Source organism: Carettochelys insculpta, chromosome 1, assembly GCF_033958435.1.
Source record: "Carettochelys insculpta isolate YL-2023 chromosome 1, ASM3395843v1, whole genome shotgun sequence".
Lineage (NCBI taxonomy): Eukaryota > Metazoa > Chordata > Testudines > Carettochelyidae > Carettochelys > Carettochelys insculpta.
Window position 1 is genome coordinate 141706781 of NC_134137.1, and position 23045 is coordinate 141729825.

Consider the following 23045-nt stretch of genomic DNA (forward strand, 5'->3'; position numbering starts at 1 on the left):
CACTTGCGCAGTTCTCGTGGCACGCTAGTTGAAAACCACTGCCATAAGTTTGTTTACTGCCTCCAGTCCTGGGTTTCAGTGCTCTATGGTGTTATTTAGCTGTAATTTACTCTTAAATGCCTTCTAAGAGCACGGGAAGCAGTGGAAGTGTTGGTGATGCTGCTAGACAATACTGACCCTCCATGGCTTGGCAAATTCTGTGGTTTGGCACCAGTCAGGTCTCAAGGATGCTGGGCTAAACAGGTTCAACTTGTATTTGCACCTGCACAGGACTCTATAAACTAACTTTGAAAAAATACACAGGCTGAGACACAGGCTGCTGATGTAATTAGCATCTTTCCAGACTGCATGCTGCTACACTCCATTCTATCATATGAGTCAAGCTTGCAATCAAGAAAATAAAGTTGGTCATTCCATTTATTAAATATTCTGAGCTGAGGCCATGAAACTTACCTTACAGTTCTGAAAGAGGACGACAGAAACAATACTACAACTTTGAGTCCAGTATTTATCAACAAACGTTAAAATTGCCAGGGAACGTACAATTATATCTCAGAAAATTTTGAGTTGTACCTCTTATCAAGTATGGTTACCTTTGGTACCAATCCTTTCTTTAGGGCACAGAGAAGAATTAAAAAGCATGAAAGTTGCTAAGGAAAGAGATGCCAGCAGCCAAATGATTTTTTTCTGTAAAAAGCCTGTCTGCTCTCTACTAGGACTGCACCAGAGGTAGCTATCCTTTAGACTGTCTATTTCCACTAATGAGGCCTCTCAATGGTGGCTTTAAAAAGATGGGAAATTCCAGCACAAAATAGGAAATCTAGCATATGATTCCATTAAGTTGTTTTAGTATTATGAGTTCTTCTGTGTGAAAGGCAAACCAAGTTGTAATATGACAGGGTCTCTGGGTACAGTTACGGAAATCAATCCAGGGTAGCATTGCTTACATCTGGACCACTTACAGCCCAGGCTGTGATTTCCTCCTCACTCAGGCACAATACTGAAGTAGCCAGCAGAGAGTCTACACACATTTTCCCTTACTTTGAAGTTGGGAACCCAACTTTGAAGTCCTTACTCCATTCCTGGGAATGGAGTAATGCCCTACTTTGAAGTTTAACTTCAAAGTAGGGTGTGTGTGGATGCTCAGCTTCAAAGTTGTTCTTCAAAATAAGCAACTTTGAAGTTATTTTTGTAGTGTAGACACAGCCGAAGAAAAACCTGAACTCTTTGGCCCCAACCTGTAGTCCCTTCCTGCATCCCAAACGCCTCATTCCTGGACCTACCCTAGAGCTGGCACCTGAAGCCCAGAGCCACCACCCCGTCCCACACACCAACCCCCTGCCTCAGCCCAGAACCCCTCCCACAATCAAACCACCTTGGCCTCAGCACAGAGCCATCTCCTGCACCCCAATCCCTTTATCTCTGACCACAATCCAACCCTAAGGCCAGCAACCCCAGCCAAACTCCTTACTCCTTCACATACCCTAATACCTGCCCCAGCCTAGTGAAAATGAGTGAGATACGTTAGGGCAGAGCAAGCAACAGAGAACAGGCAGGAAGGACTAAATGGTGGGAGAGGCTTCGGACATGTGGCAGGAGTTGAGTGGAGCAAGGGTGTTAGGTTTTGTGCAGTTAGAAGACTGGCAAGCCTAAGAAGAAGGTAAGCAAAGGCACAAGGTTTCACTTCAGACAGAGGTCAGCAACAGAAATAGCAAGAAGAGCCATGTTTTTCAATTCAATAAAAAACGCAATAATTCAAGAGCCACAATGCATGGAACTATGAGATGGTCCGTAATAAATAACGTCACACCATACTTTTTGTACCCCCTATTTTAAGCACAGCACACACACAATGATTTGTAATGTGATACATGTTTACTGCAGGATGGTTACAAATCATAGAATCACAGAACCATAAAATCACACAATACTAGGACTGGAGGGGACCTCAAGAGGTCATCGAGTCCAGCCCCTGCTCTCATGGCAGGACCAAGTGCTATCTAGACCATCCCTGATAGACATCTATCTAACCTGTTCTTAAATATCTCCAGAGATGGAGATTCCACAACCTCCCGAAGCAATTCATTCCAGTGTTTGACCACCCTGATAGTTAGGAACTTTTTCCTAATGTCCAATCTAAACCTCCCTTGTTGCAGTTTAAGCCCACTGCTTCTTGTTCTATACTCAGAGGCCAAGAAGAACAAGTTTTCTCCCTCCTCCTTATGACACCCTTTTACATAGCTGAAAACTGCTATCATGTCCCACCTCAATCTTCTCTTTTCCAAACTAAACAAGCCCAGTTCTTTCAGCCTTCCTTCACAGGTCATGTTCTCTAGACCTTTAACCATTCTTGTTGCTCTTTTGTGTAAGGCCCCATAAACCTTAAGGATAGCTCTGTGGGTTAGGTTTGAAATTTTAAAGTATATTCTTACTTTGTTACTTATTCTTGAACTGAATTAAAACAACTGTAGAAAAATCTAGTTTACTTTTTATCCGTTAGGCTGCCTGCTTTTTTTGCAATTCACCAAGCATGGAATAGTTCATTTAACTTTTGGAAATATCTGACTATGGTAGGCTTATATGGTATCTGCCTGGAGTTGTAAGGGGTGTAACCATATTACAAAAATACTTTGAACAGTAATGAAATTGACATTTTAAGTCACTTTCACAATATTGCCAACCTCAAATGTTTGAAGCTCATGAGTCAGGCTTACCAAAAATCATGAGATTAGGTTAACAGTAGAACTGCTGTTCTTTTTATTTGCCTTCCACTCTCTGAGCCTTTAGTGTGCATTGGGACCACATTTGGAAGCTTTCTTCAGTGCTGCGAGGGCTAGGGATTTCATTTTTCCTTAAAAATGAATGCTGAAATCATCATGTATCCACTTGATTCCAGGAGCAGGGGCTTAAAAGAAAACTATAATTACCATGAGAATCATGACATCTTCTGTTTAGAAGCTAGTTACTTTCCAGAAGGCACCTAAACACACCAGTACAGAGCCTCAGTTGCAGATACCACATAAAATATTTAAAAATAAATACCATTAAAATATCACTTTTGAATACTGAGGAAAAATGGGTCTTCTGAGATCTATCAGGATCACTTCAGGCACCAAAGGAAAATAGATACAGGAGCTCTTCTTTTAGAAAATAGTAAAATAAATAGATAAATAAATAAAGGAAGGTCAACTCTTCCAGTCCATATTCAGGCAAAACTTATATTGTCATCAGTCTATCCACTCACAGATATAAACATATGCTAAATAACTATATACTTCACACAACTATCTCAGCCTCACTATCCAAGCACACACACTGGCTCAGGAATTACATTGTCTGGCATATTCTGAACAGTGCTGAGCACACAGATGGTGCCCAGTGAATAATACAAATCATGACAATAATCATCAACTTTATGGATTCTGTGGATGTAATTTTTGTTCTTTTTTCTGGTGTTGGCCTGAATTCTGCCAAAACCCCAACATCTGATGTATAATCACATCTGACATTTATACAACAATTTTTCGTTCCTTCTTTTTCCCAAACTTGGAACAAAACAATAACAAACCAGTTTTAATTTAAAGTTTTACAACAGCTATTGCTTTACAACCCAGCCTGGGGCAGAACCTGCTACCACTTTGGGAATTAAATAATCTCCTATCATCTTCTCTCTTTCTTTATCTTCCCATCCTCTGAACTGCTTTTCATGCTGTCAACCATCACATCTTCCCCACTTGTCTGGGACTGCATGCTAGAGTCTCAAAAACCTGGCCTTCTTAATTCTGCTCCCATTACATTCCTTATTTCTGCTGCCTTGAGCAAAGACAGAGGCTAGTGTATGGTTAGAGAGCGAGTCCCAAGAGACTTGAATGCTACTTCCTGCATGACCTCAGCAGAGTGACAAAGGAAGGGAATTTCAAAGGTTTTGAAGCACCCAAGATGCCCCAATTTCACATTTCTTCCACGTTACACAGGAAGTTAGAAGAAAAGAATATGAGGAGACATTATTCTATCTTCCAAAAAAACAGGGGCAGCTCAGGGCAGCAGAGGTGCCACAAAGGGCTTAGGCTTCCCCTAACTGGCTGCAGTGGAACTTCATTTGGCCACAGTGCAATGTGGACTACTTCTCTCTTGCCCTTCCACAGCACAGGGCCAGCAGGCTTCTCCCTGTCCCTGTCCACCATACCCAGTCTCTCCACCTACTCACTCCTCAGCCTCCAGGCTGAAAGCTTCAGCTTCAACTTCACTCCACCACTCTCCAGGAGCCTGGAGTAGCATGGACTATCACTGCCAGAACAGTGGCCTGGACTACCATGGCATGGATCAGAGTGGAGTCCCTCCAATACTGTCCCTCCAACACAGCTCTGATACTCTGTCGCTGGCAGAGCTTCTCAGGGCTGGGCTAGGAGTGGAAATTTAGACGTGAGAGTCAGGGAGGGTGGAGCCTGTGGCACTGGACTGGCAGCAAGGGGGGACCGCAGCAAGGCTGGGATTGGGTGAATACCCTGAGAAGCTAGGAAAAAGGAAGCAGACAAGCTCCAGGTAGGAGGGGTAGGGCCAGGGACATCAGGAGGAGGGAGGAAGGAATAGGCTGAACTGGGATGGGCTAGATGGGGAGGCAGTAAAGACCGATTGGAGGGAGGCATGCAAAGACTGAGGTTTCCTTGCTTTATTTCTCTTTGTGCTGTTGCTTGTATGTGTTTGCACTGGTGAATCGGTTCCTCTTCTTATTAAACTGCAGAACCTAAGCAATTGTTTACTTTTCAGGCTTAGAGGGAAATGCTTTATTTTAAGGAGAAGAAAAGACTCTTTTGGAGGCAATGGCCCACAGAAGTGGCAGGTAAGGCCTTAAGGTCTAGATTCAGCCATTGGTATCAGCTAGTTCTGTCATCCAAATGGATTTTGGATTATGGCTGACAGACCAGCCATCGTATAAGATACTTCCACAGGGCCTTTTGACATGCTCAGAGATATTTCACTGCCACATACCTGCCCTAAGGCAGTAGGGGTAATGGGTATGTGGGTGGGAAGGGGCTACTGGACAAAGGTGTGGGTGTTGCTGGGCATAAGGGGTGGGGTGACGTGCAGGGGGGCAGTGTGGCATTGCGGCATTACATGCTGCTAGCACACAGCTAGGGTTCGGGGGTGCAGGCAGAAGGCAAGCACAGTGCAAGGAGTAGTAGGGAAGGGGAGTGGTCGGTCCATGGCACTAGGGTAAGTACAGGGTATCCATGCCCTCTGGTGCTAGGAGTACCATTTTACCTAAGGCTGGCTCTATATAAACGCAACACCATTGAGACTGGTAATACTGTACCTAATAGTTAAAAGGGAAACATTTTAAGCTATCCTACTGCCTCTGAAGTATCTCTCTCTCCTGCCCTAAGTATTTCCTGTGACGCCTTCTTCATTACATCCCATGCTAGTTGTTCCCAAGGATGAAAAGGGAAGAAGTCCAGTCTAATGTTCACCTCAAAAAATGCACCCACAATAAACTGTGAAGTGCATAATACTGTAAGGTCGTTGAGAAGTTAAACCTTTCAACAAATAGAATTCTAAAATTTCATTAAATGTCATATAAAAACTTTAAAAAAACAGAAAGGAAAGTAAAAGTAAATGCATTAGACTAAGTGACATTTCCCAATGCTCTTCATTACTCCTCATTTCCTCACTCACAGAAAATTAAATAATTTAACTGAAAAAAAAGGGAGGGAAAGAATAATACAGATGATCTGCAGCAACAACAACAATGTAATCTGTGCAATGAAGCCATGATTGGATATTTTACAATACCTTAGTAAATTAAAATATTTTAATTTTCCTGAGATATGTTTGTCATAAAATGTTGTTTTTAATTTAAACAATTGAAATTTAGCATGCTGTGATCTGCTCCTTACTTCTGCCTCTCCCCAGAGCTCAAAGAACTAAAGCAAAGATTGTTGCATTAGCATAAAATGTTACTATTCCTTGGAACAACAGACCTGTAGTGGAAAGTCAGTGATGCATCATCTTAGCCATCTATCTGTGCACACAGCAGCCTAATCTCTTGCTTTGGGGCATACCATGAAGTCAAATGTGCATATTCCACAGCAAAACAATTCCAGAGTAAATTAAATATCATTTTACTTGCCATTACAAAAGATCTTTACCACTACCACCTCAGACTGTACATATGGGAAAACAAAAAAGCAGTCATGTAACACTCCAAAGACTAACAAAATAATTTATTCGGTGATGAGTTTTTGTGAGGCAGACCCTCTTCTTCAGATCTGGAGATAGCGTACACATTTCAGAATGATGTTCCATGCTTAACACTGAACTTCCTTCCTTTCTATCAGTCTGATACACTGCTGATCCCAAGGCAGATACCTTTCCCTCAGACAGACTGCCTTTGTCTCCATTCTCTTCCCACTATTACTTAAATTCCCTCTCCATCAGAAACATGCCTGAATCACCAATACTACTTCTATGCTCAACCCAAACCGTTCTCAAGACTTCTCTTAAAGATCAGGTAGCAAGGGAACAAAAGGCAAACAAAGCAAAATGACACTACTTTAATGGGAGATAGGTGTTTAAAGGACTCACTCTTGCACAGCAAGTAGCAATTAAGAGAATACCATTTCAAACAGAAAACATCCAGAATGTGTTTCCCAGCACGTGACAACAACTGCAGAGCTAAATCACTAGGGCTGCAGATGGACTTGTCATTAGGGATGTAAAATCCCATTTAACTGCTAGATTTTATTGGTTAACCGACAAAAGGAGGGAGCTGGACAGGAGTCCCCGTCATGCCAAGGAGTGGATCTGCTCCAGCCAGGCCAGAGCACTCTGTTCGTGGTGCGTCAAGCACTGGAGCTGCTCTGCTATGCTGGAGCATCCCTGACCGTGGTGCCACCATGGGCAGGGGGGTGCTCCAACAGGGCCAGAGCAGCCCCTGGCCGCAGTGGCCCTGGGCATTCCATTAGGCAGGGGTTCTCTAGCCGGGCCAGAGCAGTCCCAGCCTGCAGCAGGGGGCTCCCCCAGCCTGGCTGGAGCAACTTCCCCAGCTGCCCTTTCTCTCTTCCATATTGCCCCTCCCACTGGTGCTGCTGTGGATGGGGTTACTCTGTCTCCAGCCATGACAGCCCTGGGGGGCTGAAGCAGCCTCCTGTCCACCGCGGATGGAGACCTGGCTCCAGCCTCTACTGGTTAAACTGTTACACTTTAACATCCCTATTTATCATTCACAGGTTTTAAGCAGTGATCAAACATCCTGAAGTAAAAACAGCTGCTATAAGGAATGGCACAATGAAGGCTGCAAGGACTGTGAAGTTTGGAAAAGGCACAATGTCCTTATTTATAAATCAAGATCTTAAAAAAAAAATCACTACATACTTCAGCTCTTGGGAAAAAATATGGAGGGAGGCTTAGACTGTAGCTGAAAATCACTTAAATAAAGGAAGCTGAACTCAGTTAAACATGCATATCCAACTACACCAGAACCTTACACCAAAGCATATAGTAAGTTTAAACAACAGATGTGGGACATGTGGAAGACAAATTGATACTGATATCCTGGAGGAACTTTCAAGAGCTAAAGATAGACTTCTCTCAATGGAAGGTCCTAGATGGACTTCCCACCAGATGACTATTTCACAGAGTCCTTTCACCCAAGCAAGCTCTGCGGCAGACAAGAACATAAGAATGGCCATATGGGGGTCAGACCAAAGGTCCTTCAAACCTAATATACTGTCTTCAGACAGTGGCGAAGATAGAAAGAAGGATATCAAAGTAATAAACTATTTAACTAAACTACTAATCCATATTAACTATTTAATAATGAAGAAACTAGATTAAGCTCTGTTTCATAAACAAAATAGGATTCTATGTCACCCTTCCAGGTGCCAGGACAACTTATGGTAATAAGATATGGACGCCTAAAGAATGATAAATCATTCCTTTTACTTTTAGTCCAAGATAAAAACAAGCAAGCAAAAAAGAGATAGAGTCTCTTCAGAGATATGGTAAAAGAAATGAAGACAACAACAAAGCAGAAGATTTTAATTGTCTCCTTTCTGCTCAATTACTGTATACCAACTGAAGGTTGCATCAGAAGATTAGATAGAGGCATCAGCAAACATTTAGAGACAAATGATCTATCCAGACAAACTTTAAAAAAATAAAGAAAAATGCCTGTAGCTTTTTAAAAAATGAAGTGGCAGATGTCTTTGGGTTTAATAAACTATTTCATAGACTCTCTATGTTGTATGAAATCCAAATGTACTTAGAGATGAACATGGACATAGGCACTCAAGACTGATTTAAGGATTGTAACAATGACTTAGAATATATGGGAAACATCACACTTGAAAGGAGATTAAGTTGTCTAGTGGCTATTTAACTTCTTCAGTAGTAGTCCAAGGGAAAGCATAAACAACATTTTAACAAATTCTGTGACAAAGTCAGTCTTGTTCCTGGGCTTCTGGCCTCTATTCAGTCCACTGCTACCACTTAAGGATCCAGTTGTCTTCACTGGGGTGAGGGGTGGTCTGGGGGAACCCAGCCCCTGCCCACTCATGCCAGGTTCCAGCCCACAGGCCCTGGGAGGCTGCTACTGGGCAGGGCTGACTCCCTTGGTACAGCAGCTCTTCTCCCTGGGCCACTTCCTCAGCAGCAAGTCCTCCCTCTTGACCTGCTCCAGCTGGGTGATTGGTTCTTCCCAACCTGTTTGAACCCAGGGTTATCAGGGCTAGGAAATCCACACACTCATTGCTGAAACTCCTCACCCTCCCTCTACTGTTTCTGGCGTTCCTGATAGTCTCCTTTTCCACTCTCAAACCCCCACCCCCACCACCACCCTTCCCCCTGTGAAGGGTTTTTAAAGGCCTCTCATTATGCCAGTCATGGAGTCAGCTGGCTCCAATTAGGCTGAGCTGTCACTCACCCAGCTGCCTGTGATTGCCCTGCTAGTGCTCCACAGGCCTGTCTGCTTGTTTGGGCTCCCTCTGCAGAGGCCCTCTGCTCTGGGGCTGCCACAATTCATTCAATGCGAAACTCGGAGGAACTGCAAACATCTGTGTGGCAGAGTAGTAAAGGGACTTAAGTAGCTGACAGCAAATGAGATGGAAACTTGCAATGAGTTAGGGCAGCAAGGGACAGCAGTACAGTTTTGGGCTGTGTATATGAAGGAAAGTGGTAGAAACCTTGTGGCTTGAACATTTTGGGAGCAAGATGAACTAAACTTTAAGAAACTTTTACAAGGGTGAAAAAAATTCTATCGGCAGAGTTTAACTAGTTGGTGTAAAAAAAAAAAGAATGATTGGACAAATATCTACACAGGAGTGAAAAAGGCCATACTGTGTAGGGGAACAAAGATGCTCCTGCTACAAAGACAAGTGATATTACATCAGGTTTTGGTCTCAAACACAGTAAGTAGTAATGCCACGTATCAGACTGAAACTGTGAATAGGAGAATGAAAATGAAAGAAGATGGTGTGTTGCTATATGACTGAACTATAACAATATATGTCATTTGCACTGCCAGTAACAATAAATATTATATGAAACATGCCACATAAGGTGTCAATGGAGGCACTATGATTTGCTAAGTATGATTATTGTGCCTAAATCCAGGTTCTGGAATCCACTGTATCTGAAGTTATGCATATATGCTATGTATATGTAACGTGTTATTCTTGGGGTAACACGACCAAAGTATTGTGCATCCAGTCAGGCCAAATCATTGCAGATGGACTATTCAAGTTTGAGGGCCTATTAAAGGAAATGTCACAGAAGAAGCACATCTGGCCTGGTGGGCATTCCTGCAGATGCCCTAGCCAGAATATGGAGCCAGCAAACTATGTGAGCCAGGAAACTATGTGACGGCATATGATTTGTTCATATGACACTGGATTCCAACTTGTGCCAGCAATGGTGTTGTGAGCTATGTTCTACGAAATAAAAACTCCAAGAACATGGCACAGCACATAAAAAGACCTTTGCATAATCTCCATGTTTTCCTCTTTCCTGCTCTGATACTCTGGACTATGGGTTTACAATTAAAAGGATTTTAATCTGTCTGAGGGCCTTCCAGTCTCTAGACCTCTACATGGATATCCACATATGATCCATAATTTGCAAAAATAGTCCATGGATATAAAGTAGGTATGCTTATACTTGCAGGCTCTAGATATAAAAATTGGTATATGTATCCAATCCATGTATTCATGGATCTGCAGGGCTCTATCAATATTTTGTAACTTAACAGGGACTTACTAGCCAGCAGTTCATTCCATCACTGAATCAAACATGATGCAAGAACTTTGCAATGGCTTTATGTATATGATTAGAGCCCTAAAAATCACAACCCTGAAAAAATGTGCCATGGAATATAAAATCTGGTTTCCCCCACCATGAAATCTGGTCTTTGTTTACTTTTAGCACATACCACAAAGACGTACTATATTTCTAAAGCTGAGGCTCCCAACCTAAATGGAAGTTCTGAAGTGGGTAGCAAAAGTATTGTAAGCAGATTGCAGTATTGCCTCCCTTACTTCTGTGCTGCCTTCACATATGCACAGTCAGCCTGTAGTACTCTTTGCCAGAAGATGTTGTGAAGGCCAAGACTAACAAGCTTCAAAATGAAATTAGCCAAATTCACGGAGGATAATCCATCTAAGTCAACAAGCCAGGATAAGCCAGAATGATGTCACTATCTCTGTTTGGCAGAAGCTGGGAATGGGCAACAGGAGATGAACCACTTGATGATTACCTGTCCTGTTCTCTTCCTCTGAAGCACCTAGCATTGCTCATTGTTAGAAGAGAGGACACTGGCCTAGATGGACCTTTGGTCTGACCCAGTATGTCTTTTATGTTCTTCACGACTGGGTGGCTAGAGAATGCCAGCAATGAGTCAGATGCCCATCTCTGAAGGCAGCACTCCACTACAGCAGTGCAGAAGTATGAGTGCTAGTGGTTCCCATAACCTGAGCGCTTGGGTAGCTACCTAGGGGAGATTCAAATGACACCCAGCTAATTAACACGGCACTCAGGGTTGGCAGAAAGGAACGGACAGGCTCCTCTCCCTCCTTCCCTTCCCTTGGTACGCTGTAGCCAGACATGAACCCCCCATTTGGCCTTTTCTTCTTCTCCCCCCCACTGGGAGAGAGAGAGAGAAATAAGCAGGGGAGACAGGCAGCCTTTGATGTCCTGGGAACGCAGGTGTGCTGTCTCGCCCAGCCTCTCTACTATACACAAAAACCAGACAGTGAATGGGCTAGCTAACGACCGCCCTTCTGGCTGATCTCGGTAATTGACACACCTTGATCACTTCCCCAGCCTTGATCACTTCCCCAGGAAGACTGGGGAATCCCGCCCATGACCTCCAAAGGTGCCCAATTGTCCACAATTCACGGGTGCAAATTGAGCCTTGCATCTTCCCTGGGAAACCTGGGGTTCAAACACTCTCCTCCCCATTGGCCACTTGAGACCACGAAGAAGCCTACGTGCCACAAGGGGTATAAAGAGGCTTGGCAAACCACCCCCCGCTTTGAGTTTCAATCACCTACACCTGCTGGCCAGGTCTGGAATTAACTCCCGAGACTGGGGATGCCTGGTTTGTATCTACTTCTTCCCAAGGGATTGAGAGAATTTGGGTCACACTGGATCTAGGAGGTGGGGTAAGAATTACACCTGTATTGCACTTCTTTCCTATAGGAATTGAGGGAAAGACTCTGGTTCCACCAGGTCTAAGAGGCAGGGGTGAAAATCACACCTGCAGCTTGCCTTTCTTGTGTACACATTACTTGTATTAGTTTAAGCTAGCTAGTTTGTCTACAACTTTTCTTAAGTTAAATTGTGTTGTTTCCCCTCTAAAAACTGAGAGTACTAACTTGTACTTTAATAATTTGTCTTAGTTAAATTGTTTCTATCTTTGTATAAATAAAAAGTAACTGTTAAAGCCTCTCTAAGAGTAATTTTCCTCTTGCTGCTGTACCCGAACTAAACACAAACCAAAGAACCCAGCCTGCCCTAGCTGCTTAGCATAGCTGCTGGTGTAGCATCACCCCCCACTTTTTGCCTCACCAGACCTTTAGCTGGCACCTGGGCATCGGCTCACATACGCCTGGGCCAGACTGCAAAACTGTCTGGAGATGTTGGGTTGAGATGAGTTTGAGACCCTTCTTCTACACTGGCAATGTCATTATAGCAATTTTCAATACTGTACATAACAACAGTAGAATATTAAATTTGTATTTAGTTTTCTGCAAGGATTTTACTATAAGGGCAACTTAAATAACTTAACTGGGGTTGAAAACCCCTACTGCTAACAAATAAGCAACCATGCTAAGACAAGAAAAATACTGAAAGGAATTAGAAAAACAAGTTCCATTATTCCACAATAAGAATCTCCACACACAGCCTTATGCTGGTAAACCTACAGCTGTACAATTTATACTGGTAAATTTCCTCATGTTGCCAAGCCCTCAGGTACTCTTGAAATCCCAGCCTAACAATCTGGTAAGAGCGCTTTTACCCACAAGTGACTACCTGTATGACTAACCGCCTCTCAATACAAATGTTGCAGAACTGGGTCCGAAGGATAAAATTCCAGTCCTCCTGAAGTTGGTGACAGATCTTCTACTGACTTCAATGGGGGCAGGAATCCACCCAAGTTCTTTATCACAAACCACTCTTCTGTGAATGACTAACATATGAGGGTGTCTGTAGCCAGAGAGAGCCCCCCCCCACCTTTTGCTATACTCCATCTTGCTTCCCTTAGGTGCTTAAGGCATGAAAGGGTTAAAAGGAACGGCCCTGTCTTGGAATGCCCGAGAGCACAGATGTGCTTATCTCCTAGCACAGGTCTTTGATGCTCCGGAGCAAGAGCCAGACTGACCCTGAACGGGCCGAAACCAGACAACAAAGAACAACGGACTAACAAACCGCCAGGACCTCGGGCTGCCCTTGACTGGTACCGGTGATTAATACATCCGCTTGGTCCCAGATGGAGGAATCTCCGGCCCATTAAGAAAAAAAATGCCCTAAATTGTTAAATTGTCTCCACCTCACAGGTGCTAACTAAGCCCTTGAACTCCCCGTGAGAACCAGCATCACCGGGCAATTTAATTCAATTGGCACCTTTTAGATAAGGGAGAAGCGTACGTGACCCAAGAGGTATAAGAGGAGGGTCTGGCAGACCCCTTTTTGAGCTCCAATTATCTTTTCCTGCCGGACAGAGGATTATTGTCTCCTGAGGTCCCATGGGACGCCCGCCTCCTCGAAAAAAGGGAAGAAGACTTCTTCCCAAGGGATTGAGAGAAGACAGGCCACGCCACGTTGGTAATGCAGAGGTGAGAATAAGACCTGCCAGGTATTTTACCTTTTGCTTTTGCGCACATTTAACAAGTATAGATCTATGAATTAAAGGGTATGCTAGCTATTTGTAATCAAAGGATAAACCTTGTAACATTGTAGCCACAAGATCTTAACTCGTTAGTTAAATAAACAAAGTAACATTGTAACCACAAGAGCTTAACTTGTTAGTTAAATAAACAAAGTAATTGATTAAGTGGTAACCTGACTCCTCCTGTTACTGTGCAAACCCAAAACAAACAAAGAACCCAGCTGCTTTTCAGCTGTAACAGACTGGTCACTGGTGAAATGTACTGACAGCCAGTGTTGAGTCGTGCGGCCTCCATGGAGCAGGCTCTTGGGGCACCCGTCAGCCAACCCTGGCTGCCCGCTACGAAGGGATTTTATCCTAGCAGTTGAAGTCTCGGGTGTAGGCGGCTCTCAGTACAACCTTGGGGCACCCGTCAGCCAACCCTGCCTGCCCACTGCGAAGGAACTCTGTTCTAGCAGTAAAAGACTCGGGTGTTTAGGACCCTGGGGCATCTGTCAGCCTGCCCAGGCTGCCCGCTGTGAAGGGGCTCTGCCCTAGCAGTTGAAATCTCGGATGAAAACAAGGGCATAGTTGGTATATCACCTGACCATCGGCTAACAGTGTTTCACTGTGGTTTTTCAGTAATTGTAAACATTTGTAATTGCCTATCTTTTGCTAATTCACACAATAAATTCAAATGCCCTTACTCAGCATATTACATCATTTTAATTAAAAATAAATGGAAAATCAGGGAAGGGGGTGGTATATTATAACATGAAATTCCACAAACTGCCTCTCTTTTCATCAGATTCAAATCTAACCAGGACCTTTGTGTTTACTGCATCTTCTGTTTATATCTAAAAGCAAAATAATTTGAAAATTAAACACACAGCGCATAAGAAGTTGTAAAAACAGACCAACACTATCACCTATGATGGGGTGCGTTCCCGAAATCCATGCTTAAACATTAATAAATGAGGCCTGATTTTTAAAATCATGAGCACTCACATATCTCACTGAAGTCAATAGATGCACACAGTCTCAGATGGGTAGCCATATTAGTCTGTGATATATGCCATCATGTGCCAGCAATACCCCTCTGCCACATACATTGGACAAACTGGACAGTTTCTGCACCAAAGGATGAATGGATAGTAACCCAACATCAGGAACTGGAATGCACATAAACCTACAGGGGAACACTTTAACCTCCCTACACATTCATTAAAGGATTTAAAAGTAGTCATTCTTCTACAAAGGGATTTTACCAAAAGATTGCAGAGGGAAACATCTGAAGTGGAATTAATTTGCAGGTTTTACACATTCAACCCCAGGCTTAACTGAGACCTCAACTGTCTTCCTTTTTACAAGGGCAATTTCCCCACCTTTGATATTCAGAGGAATGGTACACATTCCACTTAATTTACTTTTTCCACTGGTCCTTTAACTGAGAGGTGGCCCCCCTACCCCCGCCAGCTTCCTTCCCACCCTTCTCACTCCTTCCCTCTGCCCCCCGCTACCTAAATCCTGGATTCTAATTAGCTACTTCAATCTGAAAATCTGAAGAAGTGGGTCTTATCCAAAAAAGCACATTTCCTGATAAATAATTAAACCTTTAAGGTACTACAGGGCTGTTTAAAAAAAAATCAAATAAAAAATGGCACTTGTAGAACAGAGAAGAGTTTTAGAAGATTACAGTTATAGCCTATGAAGATTCATTCCTGAATCCAAGCCATGAAAAAGAACAAATTGCAGAGGACTCATTGCTATATGCTATTTTACAGGAGAAACAGGAAAGACTTTTGATGTCTCATTCATATTATTAAATAAAAGTGTACACATAAGTGAGTTCCACTGCAGAATTCCCATCAATGTCCTGTTTAAAATAATCTCTTAGGCTATTTGGGCATGAAGTAATAGATATAGAAAGGGTAAGCATTAACTCTCTGTCCTGGATTAATGTTGATAAAGTTGCCAAGAAACCGAATATGAAAAATCACGTGAATGGAATAACAATAACAGTTAATTTTTTCTGTGCTTTAGAAGCAATAATCCCTCCCTTTCAGCTGTTCTTCCAAGCTGTCTACATCTGCACAAAAGATTGAAATAAGTGGCCCTTTTCCGAAAAAGCAGGAGGAGCATCCACACGTGTAAACCTGTCTTTCAAAAGAAAATCGAAAGAACGGGGCGCAAACTTCGAAATCCAAACCCCGATCCTGTATCAGGAAGATCGCTCCCTTTCGAAATACTAAATCGAAGAAGTACATGTGTAGACGCTCCACAATCCGCTCTTCCGAAATACGGGGCACTGGTGAGCTGGAGCGCGGGGAGGCTGCAGCCCGCAGCAGTGGGGCTCTATGGTACCTGCGTTCGGCTGCCTTAAAACCGCACGCACGCAGGAAACCCCTGGCAGGAAGCTGAAAGTGTGCTAGGAGCAGCCTCTGCAAATGCTCCAGCTGCACGCTCCAGCGTCAAAGCATGGGCAGCAGCCAGCCCCCCTGAGAGCCCCATGGGCCCCCCTCCTGAGCCCCTGCAGGGCTCCCAGGTCTCCCCGGGGGAGGAAAAAAAAAAGGGCCCCCTCCTGGACAGAGCGGGAGCTGTGGGACTTCCTCAGACTCTGGAAGGATGAGGAGGTCCTGCACCAGATGGGGGTGAAGCGGAGCAATGCAGCTGCCTTTGCCCACCTGGCACAGGGCCTCCACAGCAGGGTCAAGGAGCTGCAGCTGGGTTATGCCTGGGCCACGGACCAGGCCAGGCGCTCCGGGGCAGCTCCAGCGACATGACCCTACTACCAGGAGCTCTGGGGCATCCTGGGGCCTTAGGAGAGCTCCCCACCCCAGGCATTCCTGGACACATCCGGCAAGGAGCTGCAGCCAGAGGAGAACCAGCTCGGACCGGGGACCCAGGAGGCTGAGGGGACCACTGAGTGGTCGAGTGAGAAGGGGACCTCACCACTGTCATACCCTGCCACTCCTCCAGTCGGGCGACCAGGAGCCAGACATCCCCGGATGTCACCAAGGGATCCTCCGGTACATACAGGGAGGGGCGCACACCTGCTCCATAGGGCGGGGTTCACGCAACGGTTAGTCACCCGCACACAGGACTGGTGGTCCTGGGCCGCACACAGGCCACCCTCCACATGGGATGCAGCACCCTGTGGTGGCGCACCAGCGATGCCCAGCACCCGTCCTCAGTGGACAGCGCCGCAAGCTGCATAGGGGTGGCGGCCGGTCAGCACCTGGGGCCTGCATACTGCAGGCCGGAAAAGGCCACCTGCATGAGAGACCCCTGGATTCACCCCCAGGCTGGGAGGCCCAGCCCATAGGGGGATGGTCAGTGCCCCTTGGGGGGGGTCAGTGTCCTTTGTGAGGGCAGGGGCCCCATGGGGTGGGCTCAGGTGGGTGGGCCACACCTGGCCCCCTCTGTCCAGGGCACATTACTGACATGCTCTCCTCTCCACACAGCTGCACCGTTTGTGGGCTGGAAGAGCCCCCCTGCAGCCCTCGGAGGTACCCGGATTCCACCCCAGGCAGCACGCCATCGGGGCTGTGGCTGGAGGGCCCCCTGCTAGGCCGAGGAGGACCCAGCCAGCCAGCATCAGGCCGGGGTGGCCAAGCAGCACCCGAGGCTCACCAAGGGCAGCATAGAGTGGAGGAGGGCAGCCTGGGAGAGGCTGCTGACCACCCTGGAGGACATTGGCCACACCCTCCAGGACCATACGGCCACTGTTGGCTGCCTCCTGGCCCCCCGGCAGCTCCCCCGCTGAGCATGCCCCCCACACCCACTGAGCCCACACCCTCTGCCCCTACTGCGCCTGCACCCTCCACCCCCACCAGGCCCACTCGCTGGCAATACCTGCCAGTGCTACCCACACCCTCTCCTCCCCGTCAGGGATCCCTGCCCCAGAATGAGTGCCTCACCCCCCACCAAGTTAGGTCCCGACCCTCTGTACATAGTTAACAACAAAAATAGTATAGATAAAAGTTTATTTTATTGTTCACTACTCCATGCTGTGCTCCTCAGGGGGATGGTGGGTGGTGGATGTGCGGGTGCAGTGCTGGTGGGGGTAGGGGTGGCAGATGTGTGTGGGATGTGGGTGTGCATGTGGGTCAGAGGTGGCCGTCAGCAAAGGCCTGCCTGAGAGCCTCCCGGATGCCACGGCTGTCCCATTGGGCCTGGCGGATGGGGGTCGTGCCCGGCTGCTCACAGCCGGTGCTGGCTGGAGGGCCCCTCCCCCCGGGGACACAGGCGTCCCTCTTTCCCTTCACAACATTGTGGAGGATGCAACAGGTGCCCACCACCTGAGGCACGTTGAAGACCTCGACTTCCAGCTGCATGTGGAGGCACCTCCACTGCCCCTTTAGATGCCTGAAGGCCCGCTCCATGATGTTGTGGGCGTGACTGAGGTGCTGATGGACTGCCTCCCGGGTGGGGTCGAGGTGCCCCATGTACGGCCTCATGAGCCACGGCTGCAGGGGGTATGCCACATCTGCCACTGTGCAGAGCAGCATGGTGACGTCCTCCGCCACCGGGATCTTCCCCTGGGGGAAGAAGGTGCCAGCCCCCATGTGCCAGCAGAGGCCAGAGTTCCAGAAGACCCGGGCATCGTGGGTGCAGCCGGCTCAGCCCACACAAATGTCGGTGAACTGGCCCCTTGCGTCCACCAGGGCCTGGAGCACCACTGAATGGTAGCCCTTCCTGTTCACGTACTGGCCGGCGCTGTGTGGTGGGGCACAGAGGGGGACGTGTGTGCCATGCAAAGCAGCGATGCAGTTCGTAAAGCCCAGGTCCTGGAAGCCAGCGATGGTGTTGTCCAAATCTCCCAGGAGGATGACCCTATGGAGCAGCATCGCATTGATGGCTCTGATGACCTGCAGGTGGGGGAAGGGGGACATGTGCTCTACTGAGGGTGTGGCAGCTGTCTCCCCCCGCCTTGGGCCCATTCTGTCTCGCTCCCATCCAGCCCCCTGCCTCCCTCCCATCCAGCCCCAGCCTCATCTGGTCCCTTGCAGAGGAGGGCACCCCTTGCCCCAGCCCCCCCTCCCCCCAACTGGCCCCACCCTACCTCCATAAGTACAGGCCCGACAGTGCCCTTGCCCACTCCGAACTGCTGTCCCATGGAGCAGTAGGGGTCCAGGGTGGCCAGCTTCCAGATGACAATTGCGACCCGTTTCTTCAGGGTGAGGCCTGGCCGCATGCAGGCGTCGTGGTGCCGGAGTGTGAGGGCGAGCCAGTGGCAGATCTCCTTGAAGGTCTGTTTCGACATGTGGAAGTTCTGCAGTCACCTTTCCTTGCCCCACTCCCCTAGCACCACGCGCTCCCACCAGTTGGTGCTGCTGGGGTGGGTCCAGAGTCATCAGGGCACCCAGGGGGACGCCCAGTGGTGCTCCGGGTGGGGTAGCCCCACGGCCCCAGGGGGACTGCCCAGACACCCGCTGAAACTGGGTGCAGCTGCGGCGATGGTGCACAGCACTGCTAGCAAGTCGTCCATAATGAGGGTGTCCACCTGCAGGTGTCGCACGGCCGCCATCAAGGGCATGAGTGGGCTCTGCCAGGCTGGGAAAGGCTGGGCAGCACTTGGCTCGTGTGGAGGGGAGGGTGGAGGGAGGGGCCCTTGAAAGAGGGCAGCTGGCTGTGGCCCCAGAAGGGCTTGTCGGCCATGGGACCCCATCCGCAGTGTTTCCTGACTCCCTTGTTTCAAAACAGGGCTTGGAGCCATGTGGAAACTCTTTCGAAAGATCGCGGCAGCACTTCGAAAGAGTGGATTGAAATGCCGATCCAAAAAATGGCAGCGGGTGCTCCCTTTCAACGGCCGCTATTTCGACCATGGAACTTTGATTTTCACCCTTTCAAAAGGTCGCTCACGTGTAGACCCAGCTCTAGAGATCTGCTAGTTTACAGTGACGCAGCTTACTGCCAGGTCAACTTATTATACCTTGTGAATAGTAAAAGGAGTACAACCAGGTACAGAACTTTAGAACAAAAGTGTATGTTTCCCTGCACTGCTGCCCAGCTCTATGATTTCATGAGGACACTATAAAGGACCTGCTTATGCACAAAACATTGCAGGATCAAGACAAAACACATTTATTTGAATGCTCTTCCCTAGACAATTTTTTGAAACATTTCTGTTATTATTGTGAATAATCTGACATTGTTTAAAATTATTGGTTAGACACCGAGATGGGCTGATAAATAAACCCATGTAAATGTATTTGGCAAATTCCACAATATTCCTGAATAAATTGTTCCAGTTGCTTGTGGTTTATCTTCAAATATTAGCTCAGCTTTATGCATTATTACACTGCCCAGACTGCAGAACTCATATTTATTTAAGAGGAACAGGTGATTTATTTAAGAAGAACGGGTCATTGCAAATAGGAGGGAGTTTTAAGAGGATGTTGTCCAGGTGAGGGAGGAGCAATTCACAGGTCCTCGGGGTAAGTGGCTGTCTGGAGTTTGTGTGTTTGGGGTTACTTGTGGCTGTGTACTGGGCAACTAAAATGATTAAGGGTTTGGAATGGGTCCCATATGAAGAGACATTAAAGAGACAAGGAATTTTTAGCTTAGAAAAGAGGAGACTATGGGGGGATATGACAGAGGTATATAAAATTATGAGTAGTGTGGACAAGGTGAACAAGGAAAAATTATTTACTTGTTCTCAGAATATTACAACTGGAGGACACCAAATGAAATTAAAGGACAGCAGGTTTAAAACAAATAAAATGAAGTTCTTCACATGGAGCACAGTCAGCCACCTTGCCCCAGACCTCCCACCGCCAGGCCCTGTCTTCCTGCTCCATGTGGAGTTCTCCTGGAGGATGGCCATCTGCTCCCTTATGGAAGCAGTGTGGGCCGCTGTGGCCTCCTCCAGGTCAGAATGGAACTTCTGCTCTGTCTCAGGCTATGTCTACACTAGACATAGAAGTCGACTGCCAAGATGCAATTTTAGCTATGTCAATTGTGTAGCTAAAACCAATTTATCCACAGTTGACTTCCATGTCTATCCACATAGCAGAAAGTTGACCTTCCTTATTCCTCTCCTGTCCTGAGGAGTACAGGTGTCAATTTTGCAAAATGAAACCCTGGAAGATCGACCCTGAGTGGGTTGATCTTCCTCTGTAATGTTGCTCTAGCCTGAGGGGCAGAACCTGCTCCACAAAGTCCACAGGGAGGAGAGGGATAGATTGTATGGAGCCACACTATGGCGATTGATCCATGGGGGACACAGCAGGTCTAATAAAGACCAACTAATTTGCCCATGATCACTTACACATCAACTATTGTGTTCCACCACAAGAAGATGAGTTAAGGGAGCTGATGTGAGTTTCTTCCACCAATCCAATGAGCCATGGAATGCACAGTAAGCAGATCTAAGCTATAGTGGGCTGGTCAGTTTCCTGGCTCCATGAGTGTTGGGGAGCTGGGAACTGGGGAGAGCCTGGTTCCAAGTCTCCCCACGGCTTGTGGGACCCGAGAAACTGATCAGCTTATGGCCTGTCAGTTTCCCAGATCCCACCAGTGCAGGGGAGCCCTGAACCTGGCTACAGATTGGTTCCTGGCTCCATGCCACTTGCAGGACATGGGAAACTGAGCAGCTCATGAACCAGGCTAAGAGACTTCCCCTGCATGACTGGGGGAAAGGAGGGAGAAGGCTCCAGCCCCAGGGCTGCAGGTCTCCCTGCCCCTAGCTGGGGACCTCACAGCTGGCTCTGCTGGCAGGGCGCTGTTCAGCTCGCTTCCAGCCACAGGCCTGCGGGTCTCCCTGCCCCCTGGTTGGGGACCCCACGGCTGGTTCTGCCAGCCAGGTGCCGCTCAGCTGGCTTTCAGCTGCAGGGCTGCATGTCTTCCCTCCCTCACTTCTCGCCCACAGCACGGCCCCCCACCCCTCGCGTAGCATGAGATACACACATGTTGAATGTACCTATTTTGGGGGATTACTGTACCTATATCATCCTTATCTCTACAGGGAGGTAACAATTTAGACTGTGAAATACACAGATAGCTAGATGATCTTCTAAATTAGTTACTATTCGACAATTCAAAAGACACTTCTTTCTGGGGCTGTAACTACACTACAGACTTCTGCCAGTATTACTACCCAGGTCAGGGGTGAGAGGAGAGGTGATTCCTAGCTAATGCAGTATGGTCAGCCAAAGTAGCTAGTCTAGAGGCAGCTATACCAACAATGCTGTGCTTCTCCAAATGCAGCTTGTTTTATTCACATATATAGTTTTACTTTCTGGTATTGTAGCCAAAGAGAATCCCCCTGCTCTACTTCATCTTACCCCTCTTAGGTGCCTCAGAGCACAAAGGACAAAAGGAAACAGCACAGTCTTTTGATGCCTGGAAGCACAGATGTGCTAATAGCAAGCACAGTCTTTGATGCCTCAGAGCACAGATGTGCTGCCTCATCATGACCCTGGACAACGGAAGAACACAGATAAGAGGACTAACAGGCCAGTTGACCAAAGGGCCTGAAACTGCCCTTGGCTGGTACCGATAATTGATATGCCTACACATCGTCCCAGGAGAGGAATCTCCTGCCCATACGAAAAGAATGTCCTGTCTTAATGATTTAGTTATCTCTGTCTTACAAGTGTAAATTAAGTCGCAACTCCCTTGTAAGAACTGGCATCACAAAGGCGAACCAGTACAATTGGCACCTTTAGATAAGGAAGAACGTATGTGACCCAAGGAGTATAAAGAAGGGTCTGGCAGCCCACTCTAACTGAGCTCCAATTACCTATACCTGCCAGTCAGGTAAGGTCATTGCTTCTGGAGGACCCAGGGGATGCCCTCCTCGTACTCTTCTTCCCGAGGGATTGAGTGAAAGATGCTGGTTACGCTGGAGTCAGAGGACGCAGTGGTTAGACTTATACCTGCAATGTATTTTTTGTGCTCATTTAGTAGTAAGAGCTCTGTAAGCTAAGGTGTTTTGGCCTTATACGTGTAACTTGTAATCTAATTGGTATGCCATATGTATCATCCTACCAGTAGTTGAGAAGACAGAGCAATAATCTTGTAATCACTAAGATTCTTATTTCTGCCTTTTAATAAATAGTAACCATTTAAGCTTCAACCTCACTCCTTCCAGTTACTGTAACTCGGCCAAACACAAACAAAGAACCTTAGGCGGTTTGGCTATATTAGCATGGTCAGTGGTAAGGTGCAGTGAGAGCTGAGCGCTGAGTCATGTCGCCACCACGGGACAGACTCCTGGGGCACCCATCAGCCACCCTGTCTGCCTGCTGCGAAGGGAAAGTCTGTCCTAGCAGTTAGAGACTTGGGTGGAATAAGCTCTCTGCATCTTTGGGGGGGCATCTGTCAGCCACCCAGGCTGCCTGCTGCGAAGGGACTGCCGGTCCTAGCAGTTAAAGACTCGAATGTAATGAGGCTCACAGACCACTCCTTACCCAGCCATCGGCTAACAGGTATAAAGTGCAGGGACAGCTGTGTCCATACTTGGAGTGCCCAATATAGAGTACCACTATTGCTAGGTCACTGGATCTTTTCCCTAGTGTAGGCATGGTCTTGGAAAAGAAATCACAGTGTGAGGTTAGCACAATACTTTTTAAAAATGTAGGCTGAAACATAAACATATAACAACATGAATTTATTTCAAGCCTCCTTAACAAAATTCTTATTAGGTGAATGGCAGGGGGAAGAAAAGGGTGTGTGGGGG

General features: G+C 46.9%; 1 protein-coding gene across 5 annotated transcripts in view; it reads right to left on the reverse strand.

The window, feature by feature from the left end:
- Positions 1 to 23045, reverse strand: part of PUDP (pseudouridine 5'-phosphatase) — a 151303-nt gene that overhangs the window by 111018 nt on the left and 17240 nt on the right. The window lies entirely within an intron of this gene.